Here is a 13958-nt window from a genome sequence, read left to right as displayed (position 1 = left end):
TCCATGAAACAACCCTCAGCCCCAGAGTCAATCAAGGCACTGCATGTAGCACCCGAACCGGTCCAGCGTAGATGGACCGACATAGTAGTACAGGATCTAGATGAAGAGACCTGAGTAGTAGCGCTCACCAGTAGCCCTCCGCTTACTGATGAGCTCTGGCCTTTACTGGACATGAATTGACAAAATGTCCATCAAATCCGCAATAGAGGCACAGGCGGTTGGTGATCCTCCGTTCCCTCTCCTTGGTCGAGATGCGAATACCTCCCAGCTGCATGGGCTCAGTCTCTGAGCCAGAGGAGGGAGATGGTTGCGATGCGGAGCAGGGAAACACCGTTGACGCGAGCTCTCTTCCACGAGCTTGGTGACGAAGATCTACCCGTCGTTCTATGCGGATGGCGAGAGCAATCAAAGAGTCCACACTGGAAGGAACCTCCCGAAAGAGAATCTCATCTTTGACCACTGCGTGGAGTCCCTCCAGAAAACGAGCGAGCAGCGCCGGCTCGTTCCAGTCACTAGAGGCAGCAAGAGTGCGAAACTCTATAGAGTAATCCGTTATGGATCGATCACCTTGGCATAGGGAAGCCAGGGCCCTAGAAGCCTCCCTACCAAAAACTGAACGGTCAAAAACCCGAATCATCTCCTCTTTAAAGTTCTGGTAATTGTTAGAACAATCAGCCCTTGCCTCCCAGATAGCTGTGCCCCACTCTCGAGCCCGGCCAGTAAGGAGTGAAATGACGTAAGCAACCCGAGCTCTCTCGCTAGAGTATGTGTTGGGTTGGAGAGAGAACACAATATCACACTGGGTGAGAAAGGAGCGGCACTCCGTGGGCTGCCCGGAGTAGCAAGGTGGGTTATTAACCCTAGGTTCCGGAGGCTCGGCAGGCCAGGAAGTAACAGGTGGCACGAGACGAAGACTCTGGAACTGTCCAGAGAGGTCGGAAACCTGAGCGGCCAGGTTCTCCACGGCATGGCGAGCAGCAGACAATTCCTGCTCGTGTCTGCCGAGCATGGCTCCTTGGATCTCGACGGCAGTGTTACGAGCATCTGTAGTCGCTGGGTCCATTCCTTGGTCGGATCCTTCTGTTATGCGGGTGAATGAGGACCCAAAAGCGACTTGGCGAAAACAGAGTTTTTAATCCAGTAAAGTTACTTTACAAACAAAAGGCATAATACTACTCGTAATGACGAGAACAGACTGGAGACTTGATCAAGAACTGCAGGTTGCCTCGGGAAGGCACTTGAACGTAGCAGACTCAGACACCTGCTCACCACGCAGCATCTGAGGGAAACACGACACGACAGGGCAATACATAGACACAGCACGGTGAACAATAGACAAGGATCCGACAGGACAGGAACGGAAAACAAGGGAAGAAATAGGGACTCTAATCAGGGGAAAAGATAAGGAACAGGTGTGGGAAGACTAAATGATGATTAGGGGAATAGGAACAGCTGGGAGCAGGAACGGAACGATAGAGAGAGGAGAGAGAGGGAGGGGGAGAGAGAGGGATAGAAAAAGGGAACGAACCTAATAAGACCAGCAGGGGGAAACGAACAGAAGGGAAAGCATAATGACAAGACAATCTAAGACAAAACATGACACTGTCCTAATGACGAATCCATCTGTGCGGAGTCTAGCGCAGGGATTGGAGGAGGAGATGGGCTCATATTTCAATTATTTAGGTTCATGTCCTCTCTCTCTCTTCCTCCCCAATCCAGTCCCCCATGTAGCTCATCTCTGCCTGTGCTTATGTAACCGATGTGAAATGGCTAGCTAGTTAGCGATGGTGCTAGCTAATAGCGTTTCAATCGGTGACGTCACTCGCTCTGAGACCTTGGGAGTAGTTGTTCCCCTTGCTCTGCAAGGGCAGTGGCTTTTGTGGCTTTTGTGGCGCGATGGGTAACGATGCTTCAATATGGCTGTTGTCGAATATGTGGAGAGGGTCTCTGGTTCGGGGCGAGGAGAGGGACGGAAGCTATACTGTTACACTTAGGTGGTCCTCACCTGATTCCACCTGTAGAAGAATTGAGCGGTGATGGAGCCATTGCTCATACAACTAGGCCACAACATAATAAATGAGTCTATCAATACAATGTTGACTACATTATACAACAAAACAATGGACACCAACTCCAAAATGTGATGAAAATGTGTCTATTTATTTATGGCCAAGGAAGAATAATGTGTCTCTTGGTTGATATATTTACCTGGCATTATTTGATTGGGGCACGTGACTACCACCTACCGTGCAACACGTGTGGTAGTGGTATTTGTTGTTGTGTTTACCACGGCTTGGTAAATTGACGTTATCATGTAAATTCACCTGAAATAAAAAATAGAAATGGGGGGGTTACAGAGGAAGTGACAAACTAATGCCAGAGTTGAGGACATTGTTTGCAAAACTCAATTTGTCCGATGACACCAATCTAACCAGCACAGATACGCAAATGCTTCTAGAATGGAACCGGACCATCAACATTCGCATAATATCAGTTTTAGCAGCAATGATCAGGTTGGGGGAATATTACAGTTGTTATGGTGATTTCTTAATCGGTGTCCGGCTGGTCAAGGAACTCTCGATACGTACTTTCCCTCACTGGTGCTGATTCGGCGTTTGGACTGATCATCACGCCCTTGAATCTGTGCGTCAGTCTTGCGAAAGACTACAGTGAAGGCCCAGACTCCCTCTGTCACATTGTGGCTTTCTTCAACGCAATGATCTATAAGTCTAGAAAGATACATTGCAGTGTTTTACCTGCTGAAATACTCATCACTGATGACAAGGAGAAGAACGCTGCTTCTGATCGCCTTTGCATGGTGTTTTCCTCAATTTTTACTTGTGCCCATATCTTTTCCTAACGGGATAATTGAGGTCCACTTTACTACAGCGTCACTGGTTTGCAATCCATCGTACATTAACACGCTTCATCTTGACTTGCTGCAATGAGACAGCGAGTAAAGATTTGACGACCCCAGGTGTTGTGAGCGCAACAGACCCGTAGCATCCAGGGTGCTTGTCCCTGTGATGACTCGGTACTACACATGTTGGACGCCGTGCATGGCGGCAATTATCTATAATGGTGAGTAGGCCTATAGAAATAACCAGGTTGCATGTTTTTCCCAAAGTCACTCACCACCCTTCTAAACGAGCTCATCAAAATGCCCGTAACAAATGTTGGCTACAAGGCTGTAAAGTTGAAATGCCAATGTGCTGGGTGTAAGGTGACTGGGGTAGGCTGCTGAATCAGACTGATACCGGCAGCTTCTGGTATACAGCCTGAAACTAAGCAGTGGAAACGGGAAACGTTTCCTTACAAGCAAGAATCTTGAATAAAATTACAGTTAACCACACTGGTTGTCGGTATAGTTGGTCATTCAGTGGGTGAACTTCCGAGACAAATTATACACCGGAAAGTGTTATTTACCTGACTTTTTAGACCGCTGGTATTGCTGCTGAAATGTATATCACCTGGCACATGCGGAAAACCATGTAAACACCTGCAAGACTTTGGTTAGTATGCATGCATCGACGTGCATATTCTTGTGCACGTGACTTGGGTCAGGACAGGAGCAAAGACATCTTGATTATCCCATAGTTTTAAGTCTGTAATAATACTTGTCTGTGGATAGTTTCTCACTACGGACAATCGGCAGAGTAAGTTCACATTTTATTCAACCTTCGTGATAGACAATGGACGTTTGGTTCTTTGTAAATGTGTTTGCCTAAAGGTCCCGCATCCTAGGTTCTGTTTGCTAACCCTAACTCGGCTATGAGATCTTAGTCGTGCAATTTCACATATAACTATGTTTGGTGCCGTATTTCTCAAGTGAAAAAATGTGCATGACAAGTAATCGTCTCGCGTTGAATGACAACAAACACTTGATTGAAGAGTTCCCACTCCTGCTACAAGTACTACAAGTCGGACAATCACTGAAGGGGCGTAGACTTCGACTGACTATGCTTGTGCATAGTCGGTTTTATTTCATAGCCTATGCTGTCCCTTTTTATGTATTTTTCTCCGTTCTCTCTTCCACCAGCCATCTCGGGCATTATAGTTATGGAGTGGATTGAGTTTGTGGTGGTGTGGCTGCCAACCGCCAACGTTTTCCCCAACTGCATCTTCTACTTCTGGATTAACCGCAGTTTCCGTAGAAAGTTCTGCCTGCTCTTCCAGCGACTGTGTCTCAGTGTGCCCAGATTTGGCCAAGGCCCTGGGCTGCACAGCCAGCTCACAGCCGGTAGTCTGGGACAATAACGACACCCTCCAGGAGCGCTGCTCCAGTGTGTCGTCAACCAACACCCTGATCACCTCACCCTGTCCAGTGACACCCCCTTCTGAGGGATTAGGCTTCTCATTGACATGGTACTCACTCACATTATTCAATGATACATCTGGTAAATTTCAACGCCAAACACCTGAAGGACATTTAGGAGAGCTGCTTGTATGAGATCGTGGTATCAGATTATATTTCAAAACAAAGTGTGGCAAGGAGACATGAGAGTGCTGTCAGGCCATAGTTAGATGCTTCAAAGCCCTGTCAAACACCAATCTTCCTCACCATCACTATGCATTTCAAGTTATTTTGAATCTTATTTTTTTGTTGAACTCATACAATTCTTTGACATTTCTTGAATCCCCAATTGACAGTATTTGGTCCATGCTGGAATGTTTCTTTTTTTGTTATAGATGTATTTTTTGTTTTACATTTTACTGTCACACCATGCTGTCAGAATTCCATGCACCACATGTTTAGTTGAGTTATTGTTTGAGTTGGTAAATCCATCTGAATGTAGCCCTCAACCAGCCATGTCTCCCGCCACCTTGTTTGTATTTGCATTACCAGTATTTTACATGGTGCTAAAATTTGATCTGCATGTTGTCTACAGCCCGTCAATATATTGCACTTAAATGTCAAAATAAATACATTTTGATTGATTTAAATGTATATTTAGCCATCAAACAATAAAATGTGTTAGGTGAACTTCAGAAGGAAATGTTTACAAGTGCTTTGATGGTCTTCAGGCCATCTACTCTGTACACCTATATCTTGTATATCAAAGGCCCGGCGTCTACGTAGCAGCCTTGCAAGGTAAACCTTTAAGTCATTGAATTTCATCTCCTGAGAAAGGTCATTAAACGGCTCCAGTGTATAAAGGTCACCACCACACTCGTGTCTGTCGGCGTTACCCTTTCCCTCCCTTTGACTTCTCATATCACCAGGGTCACCTCCCAATTCATGGTCCCTTTTTTAAAAGAAAGTGGTTAAGACTATGCAAAGCCATCACTGTGCTACTGTCCGCACTACATTGTATGATACTGGGCAGCTCTCTTATTCAATTTCCAACTTCCTTTAGACTTGTTATTATGGTAAATGTTGAGGCTGAAACCTGTTGGTTGTGATCTCTTGAGATTTATGACATGGAATGTATGCTGTTTGGCCGAAAATATAGTCCATATTTATTATGAAACTTGCTAAATAAATGAAAAATAATTAGTCATTTCGTGTGGCATGGAAAATGAGAGGCAGATTTGAGAAGCTGCCTACATGGGAATTAAACTCTGCAAGAGGCTTCACTGAATATCACTTATTTCCAACACTGTATTTATTCCAATTTGAGGCCAAGTCTGACCCCCCATGGTTTCAGACAGGTTTCTGGGCCTTGGCTCAGGAGATCCAGTCATAGATGGTGGGCTGATACATTGTATCTACTTTAGTTTGAGATGATTGGTCTCTGCTGAGGGAGGAGCTGTTTTTTTTACATAGTATATATTTATTTTTTCTGAACATATTTTTGTTTGTTGGCAATGTCCTATTGAATGAATTGCAAAAATCTCTGAAGCTGGAGTCTTATATCTCCCTCTCTAACTTTAAGCATCAGCTGTCTGAGCAGCTTACCAATCACTGTACCTGTACACAGCCAATCTGTAAATAGCACACCCAACTACCTCATCCCCATATTATTACTTACCCTCTTGCTCTTTTGCACCCCAGTATCTCTACTTGCACATCATCATCTGCACATCTATCACTCCAGTGTTAATGCTAAATTGTAATTATTTTCACCTCTAGGCCTTATTTATTGCCTACCTCCCTACTCTACTACATTTGCACACACTGTACAAAACTAGAAACATCTTTATTTTCTTTTGTGTTATAGTTTGTTTATGTGTAACTCTGTTTTTGTTGCACTGCTTTGCTTTATCTTTGTCCAGGTTACAATTGTAAATGACAACTAGTTCTCAACTGGCCTACCTGGTTAAATAAAGGTGAAATAAAAAAGCATAAGCTTTGGTGACACCTCGAGAGAGGGAACGCAGGCCGACAAAAGGTAAAGTATTTATTTATTTTTGTTATCTACTTAGTTATAGAAACGTGATACCATCAATGAAATCTGTAAAATAACTCCCAAATTTACTTAAAACGTAGGAACCTTATAAATGTAGCTAGCTAGATACAAGTAGACCTTTTGCTAGCTGGCAGGAGCAGATGGCTTCATCACTAGCATGTCATTCTGCGACAGGGAGCTTTAGCTATAACTATTCCAAGTATTGTAAAGCTAATACAGTCAAAGACAGAACTCACTAATTTCATTCATGCTGACAAATAAGAACTGCCACATTATCCCTGTCAATAGACCTAGTTGGAGTAGGATGCAGAGCACCCTGCCTTTATCCTCGTAGCCTAGTTGTTGTAATTTAAGACTGTCAAGATGTTCATTTCTACAATCCTTTGCTGCTGTGATTTATTTGATTCAATCTTGCTCACATTTGTCTCCCACAATCTATTCAGCTCTCCTCTCCTGTGCCATGCTCCTAGAGATCAACTAAGTGCTGCTCAGCTGATTCACTTACCTGTGTGGAGAACCATCCTACTGCAGTTTGAACTATCCCTGCTGTCACTATTAAACATTGAGACCCCATATGCATTTGTTTGTGGATTTTGTTAAGGCTACACAGTCTAGTGTATTTTAGAGTTGACAAGCACCAACTACAGATACACATGCTTGTTAGAATAAATTCAATATAGAATCAGTTTTGTTGAGGTGATAATAGATAACATATTTTACTATTGTAACATGCAGTGGGGAGAATTATATTGTCCATGTCAGGAGCCCAGACTTTTGCCCTAGATGGTTGAGTTCTCATCTCTGAACCACATGATCTTAAGATTGCATTGTGCTAAAGCAGTTCTCTACAGTGGTGACCAGGGTGTGATTCTTTTGATACATCTATTGCAAGGTATATGTGTTGGATATACCGTGTTGGCTACTATGAATATGCAGCTGTATTATTTAAACCTCCATTTTTGAATACGGTGCCTATAGAAAGTCTACATCCCTTTGGGATTTCTTCAAATTGTATTGTTTTACAAAGTATGATTCAAATGGATTTCAATGTCGTTTTTTGTCAACTATGTACACAAAATACTCTGTGGAAGAAAAATTCATTTTTTGTTTGTTTTTTAAACGAATGAAAAATAACATTAAGTCAATACAATACATGAGTCAATACAGGTTAGAAACCCCTTTGGCAGCGATTACAGCTGTGAGTCGTCTTTGGTAAGTATCAGACTAGTTTTGCACACCTGTATTGTGCAATATTTGCCCATTTTTGTTATTTTTCAAATTCTTTAATCTCTGTCAAGGTGTTGGGGATCATGGGTAGACAAACATTTTCTAGTCTTCTCGTGGATTTTCAAGCAGATTTTAAGTCAAAACTGTAACTTGGCCACTCAAGAGGTACAATCACTGTCTTTTTGGTAAGCAACTCCAGTGTAGATTTAGCCTTGTATTGTAGGTTATTGTCCTGCTTAAAGATGAATTCCTCACTCAGTGTCTGAGACTGAAGCAGGTTTTCCTCTAGGATTGCCTTTGCTTAGCTCCATTATGTTTCTTTTCATCCTGAACTCCCCAGTCTTTGCCAATGTCAAGCATTTCCATACCATGATGCACGGTGCTTGAAAATAAGGAGGCAGTTACTCAGTGATGTGTTGTGCTGGATTTGCCACAAACATAAGGCTTTGCATTTAGGCTAAAAAGTATATTCCTTTGCTGTGTTTTTCTGCAGTATTACCTTAGTGCCTTGTTGCATACATGTGCATGTTTTGGAATATTTGTATTCTTCTTTTTACTCTGTAATTTATTGTGGAGTCACTACAATGTTGTTGGTCCATCCTCCATTTTCTCCCATCACAGCAATTGAACTCTGTAGCTGTTTTAAAATCACTAACGGCCTCATGCTGACATCCCTAAGCAGTTTCCTTCTTGTCATGCTGTCAATTCAGAACGACGACTGCGTCTTTGATGTGTCTGGGTGGTTCAATACATCACCCACAGCATAATTATTAACTTGACCATGCTAAAGATATATTCAATATCATTTTGTATTGTTACCCAACCAACCAATCACTGCCCTTTGTACGTATGGGGGACAGAGGAAGGGAACCCATATTATTTCACGTGATTTGTTAAGCCAAATTGTACATCCTAACTCATTTAGGCTTGCCTAAAAAAAGAGTGTGAAAACCTATGCAACAATTATATTTTAGTTATTTAAATGTTGTGATTTAAAAAAAATATTTTCACTTTGACATGACGGAATATTTTGTGTAGATCAATGACAAAAAAATACAATTAAATATATTTCAATCCCACAAAATGTGAAAAGAAAGTTGAAGGGGTGTATAGGGACTGTACACGAGACACATTTTTCTATCAACATGCTTTTATTTAGGTTGATATGCAAATTATATGATTTAATGTTTCTTTAAGCCTGCAGCTACTTACTTGACATGAGACACATAACCATGACAGCGCATGATTAAACATTTGAATTCACTGACAGAGAGAGTGCTAAAGAACAAATAGCTTCCTGGAAATCAGGAGATCTGTTTCCTTTCAGAGAAGCAGCACTGTGTCGTTCCAAGGACGACGAAGTTGTAGCCTATTTCTCAGGACTGTAATATGGAGTGATGTTTAATGGGAAGGATCGGTTTGTTTGAACCAAAAACCTGGCAAGCTTTTTCTTGTCAATAATGATGGTGGACGAGACCAAGTCAGAATAACTACCCACAGATGTATTCATTTATTGGCACTATTTCGGAATCCGAAATCTAGAAGTTGAACTTCTGTAGTTGTGCTCTGCTGTGAAGGCCATACTATTTATGTCACCCTTTCATATCTCTCCAATTATCTTGAATGAACAATTAGCACCATGAATAAAATAATGGCAAATATGTGGATTAAATGTTCTTTATCTATTCCTTTTCTCTCCTGTTTTTCCGACATGATCATATCTGCTAAGATCCTATTACAGCCTCACTCATCAATCATGCATTCACATTTAATTATAAAGCCCTTCTTACATCAGCTGATGTCAGAAAGTGCTGTACAGAAACCCAGCCTAAAACCCCAAACAGCAAGCAATGCAGGTGTAGAAGCATGGTGGCTATGAAAAACTCCCTAGAAAGACCGGAACCTAGGAAGAAACCTAGAGAGGAACCAGGCTATGAGGGGTGGCCAGTCTTCTTCTGGCTGTGCTGGGTGGAGATTAAAACAACATGGCCAAGATGTTCAAATGTTCATAGATGACTAGCAGGGTCAAATAATAATAATCACAGTGGCTGTAGTGGGTACAACAGGTTAGCACCTCAGGAGTAAATGTCAGTTGGCTTTTCATTGCTGATCATTGAGTATCTCCGCTCCTGCTGTCTCTAGAGATTTTAAAACAGCAGTTCTGTTACAAGGCAGCATGTCTGCAGGCAGAAGTTGAAACTGGAGCTGCAGCACGAGCAGGTGGACTGGGGACAGAAAGGAGTCATCAGGCCAGATGGTCCTAGGGCTCAGGTCCTCTGAGAGAAAGAGAGAGAGAATTAGAAAGAGCATACTTAAATTCACACAGGACACTGGATAAAACAGGAGAAATACTCCAGATATGACCCCAGCCCCCCGACACAAACTATTGCAGCATAAATACTGGAAGCTGAGAAAGGTGGGGTCGTGAGACACTGTTGCCCTGTCCGAGGATACCCCTGGACAGGGCCAAACAGGCAGGATATACAGTTGAAGTCGGAAGTTTACATACACTGAGGTTGGAGTCATTAAAATTTGTTTTTCAACCACTCCACAAATGTCTTGTTAACAAACTATAGTTTTGGCAAGTTGGTTAGGACATCTACCTTGTGCATGACACAATTAATTTTTCCATCAAATGTTTACAGACAGATTACTTCACTTATAGTTCACTGTATCACAATTCCAGTTTATCGGAAGTTTACATACACTAAGTTGACTGTGTCTATCAACAGCTTGGAAAATTCCAGAAAATTATGTCATGGCTTTAAAAGCTTCTGATAGGCTAATTGACATCATTTGAGTCAATTGGAGTTGTACTTGTGGATGTATTTCAAGGCCTACCTTCAAACTCAATGCCTCTTTACTTGACATCATGGGGAAATCAGCCAAGACCTCAGAAAAAAATGTAGATCTCCACAAGCCTAGTTCATCCTTGGGAGTAATTTCCAAATGCCTGAAGGTGCCATGTTCATTTGTACTAACAATAGTACAAAGGTATAAACACCATGGGACCACGCAGCCGTCATACTGCTCAGGAAGGAGATGTGTTCTGTCTCCTAGAGATTAATGTACTTTGGTGCGAAAAGTGCAAATCAATCCCAGAACAACAGCAAAGGACCTTGTGAAGATGCTGGAGGAAACAGGTACAAAAGTATCTATATCCACAGTAAAATGTGTCCTATATCAACAAAACCTGAAAGGCCGCTCAGCAAGGAAGAAGCCACTGCTCCAAAACCGCTATAAAAAAGCCAGACTACAGTTACCCAACTGCACATGGGACAAAGATCGTACTTTTCAGGGAAATGTCCTTTGGTCTGATGAAACAAAAATAGAACTGTTTGGCCATAATGACCATCATTATGTTTGGAGGAATAAGGGGGAGGCTTGCAAGCCAAAGAACACCATCCCAACCCTGAAGCACGGGGGTGGCAGCATCATGTTGTGGGGATGCTTTGCTGCAGGAGGGACTGGTGCACTTCACAACGTAGATGGCATCATGTGGAAGGAAAATTATGTGGATATATTGAAGCAACATCTCAAGACATCAGTCAGGAAGTTCAAGCTTGGTTGCAAATGGGTATTCCAAATGGACAGTTACACCAAGCATACTTCCAAAGTTGTGGCAAAATGGCTTAGGAACAACAAAGTCAAGCCATCACAAAGCCCTGACCTCAATTCTATAGACAATGTGTGGGCAGAAGTGAAAAGGTGTGTGCGAGCAAGGAGGCCTACAAACCTGACTCAGTTACACCAGCTCTGTCGGCAGGAATGGGACAAAATTCACCTATCTTATTGTGGGAAGCTTGTGGAAGGCTACCCGTAACGTTTTACCCAAGTTAAACAATTTAAAGGCAATGCTACCAAATACTAATTGAGTGTATGTAAACTTCTGAACCATTGGGAATGTGATGAAAGAAATAAAAGCTGAAATAAATCATTCTCTCTACTATTATTCAGACATTTCACATTCTTAAAATAAAGTGGTGATATTGTCAGGAATTGTGAAAAACTGTGTTTAAATGTATGTAAACTTCCGACTTCAACTGTATGTACTGTGTAGTCATAACACAGGGATTATTAAGATATGAAAATATATTTGATGGAAAGATAGGTCAGGTGAAGTGCGGTCTCCCATATACAAATCCCAAGAGGAGCAGGAACTCTAGAAGAATATAAAATGACTTATCATGATTCTGCTGGCAGCCAGTCAACCACTAGACCAGTATCTACCTACCTGAGGGCAGGCCTAATTGCACAAATTATGTCACAGGGAGTGTGGCCTTTGGCGACACCGGAATACCTTGTTTCCCCCTAGTGAGAGCAATTAGTCTGTGAGGGCTAGAACAAGACAGGGGTATTAATGACACACTGCTCTGCTGCTGGCTGGCTCCAAATGTTGCTCACTCTGCTGTTTCTCCACTTCCACCAATGTTCCTTCTGTTATTGAGGTGTCTAACACGGGGCCCCCTGGGATGTGGCTACTGCTCGAGAGATAACTCAGACCCCTCCCCAAAAATATTCCCTGGTTGTAGATGCAAACAGCCTATCTGCTGGAGATTAGGTGAACATGTTATTTTGAAATAAGTGCATTTGAAGGATTGAAAGAATGTCCTCCCGTTTATGGGAGGCTTAATTTTACTCAATATTAGAGAAGATATTTTCAGGGGAGATCTTTCATATAAAAGGTTGATGAGACTGCCATTCTTACATACTTCTTAATATCATGCCATACAGATACTTAATTTGTGGAAGGCTACCCGAAACATTTGACCCAAGTTAAACAATTTAAAGTCAATGCTAGCAAATGCTAATTGAGTGTATGTAAACTTCTGACCCACTGAGAATGTTATGAAAGAAATAAAATATTAAATAAATAATTATCTCTGCTCTTATCCTGACATTTCACATTCTTAAAATAAAGTTGTGATCCTAATTGACCTAAAACAGGGAATTTTTACTAGAATTAAATATCAGGAATTGTGAAAAACTGAGTTTGTATTTGGCTAAGCTGTATTTGGCTAAATGTATTTGGCTAAGGTGTATGTAAACTTCCGACTTCAACTGTAACCCCACTTTGCCAAAGCACAGCCCCCATACTAGAGGGATAACTTCAACCACCAACTTACTATCCTGAGACAAAGCAGAGTATAGCCAACGAAGATCTCCCCCATGGCACAAACCCAAGGGGGGGCGCCAACCCAGACAAGAAGATCACGTCAGTAACTCAACCCACTCAAGTGACGCACCCCTCCTAGGGACGGCATGGAAGAGCACCAGTAAGCCAGTGACTCAGCCCCTGTATTAGGGTTTAAAGCAGAAAATCCCAGTGGAGAGAGGACTAGCGAGGTTTCCATCCAATTGGCGACAGATTTTCATGCGAATATTCAAAAATCTGCATGAAGAAAATATGCACATTTTCCCACCAGTGGTGTGTTTCTACCAAATGTACTTGTTGCAGATAAAAATCAGTGTGTGATGACGTAGTGCACACAAATGGTTATTTTTCGCTTATATTTTCATGTACCATATAAAAAATCTAATGTTCAGTCTGTTTCCATCGCATTTTCAACTGCAATTGTAAATATGCCTAGTCTGGTCTTGGCACATGCGCTCTACAGTGTTGCCAACTTAGCGACTTTGTCACTATATTTAGTGAGTATTCAGACCTTCTAGCGACACATTTTCAAAAAAGCAACTAGCGACAAATCTAACACAAATCTGGCGACTTTTTCTGGTGTTATTGCAGACTTTTGGAGACTCTGACGTGAAAACATGTATCATTCTTACTCTTCTCAACGAGCAACGGGTGCTGCCGTTGGCCCCGCCATCGTCCCAAAGCACTCACAGGTGGCCCAGTCCTCGAGCAGCAGTCCCTCCCAGCTGCAGTCAGAGCAGGAGATGTTCACCCCTCCGCGTCCAGACTGCAAATTAATCGTGCATGCGGGAAGCCGCCGCTGGCTGATCCCGCCCTGGCTTACATTCAGGGCGGGATGTAAATGTAAAATGTTCTTTGTCTAAAATAAAATCACTGCACAAAAAGAAATCACTGCATTTGACTCAAACAGCCTCAGTCACATACTCACCTTGTCCACTGTGTGTGTGCCTCTGTGACATAAGCTAAACATCTAGCTGGCTAGCTCATGTCTCAGTCTAAACTGTACACTCAAAAATACAGAAAGGAGTAAGAATCAAACCCTGAATTCAAAGGCTGGTTGAAGCCGTTTGTTGGAGATGATACACGGGCATACTGCCTGTATTACTGCCTGCATACTGCCTGTATTGTAAGGCTGATTTCTACGCCAAACTTAGTGATGTAAAAAAACACATGACAACTCAAAAACATACTCAAAAGGCAAAGCCTTATAACAGTTCCACCCAAAA

General features: G+C 42.3%; 1 pseudogene; it reads left to right on the top strand.

Annotated features, from left to right (window-relative positions):
- Positions 1-2448: 2448 nt before the first annotated feature.
- LOC124033485 lies at positions 2449-13595 on the top strand (annotated as a pseudogene).
- Positions 13596-13958: the final 363 nt, after the last annotated feature.

The sequence above is a fragment of the Oncorhynchus gorbuscha genome, linkage group LG04, assembly GCF_021184085.1.
Source record: "Oncorhynchus gorbuscha isolate QuinsamMale2020 ecotype Even-year linkage group LG04, OgorEven_v1.0, whole genome shotgun sequence".
Classification (NCBI taxonomy): Eukaryota; Metazoa; Chordata; class Actinopteri; order Salmoniformes; family Salmonidae; genus Oncorhynchus; species Oncorhynchus gorbuscha.
Note: the sequence above shows the minus strand (reverse complement) of the source record. Positions and strands in the feature narration are given on the sequence as shown.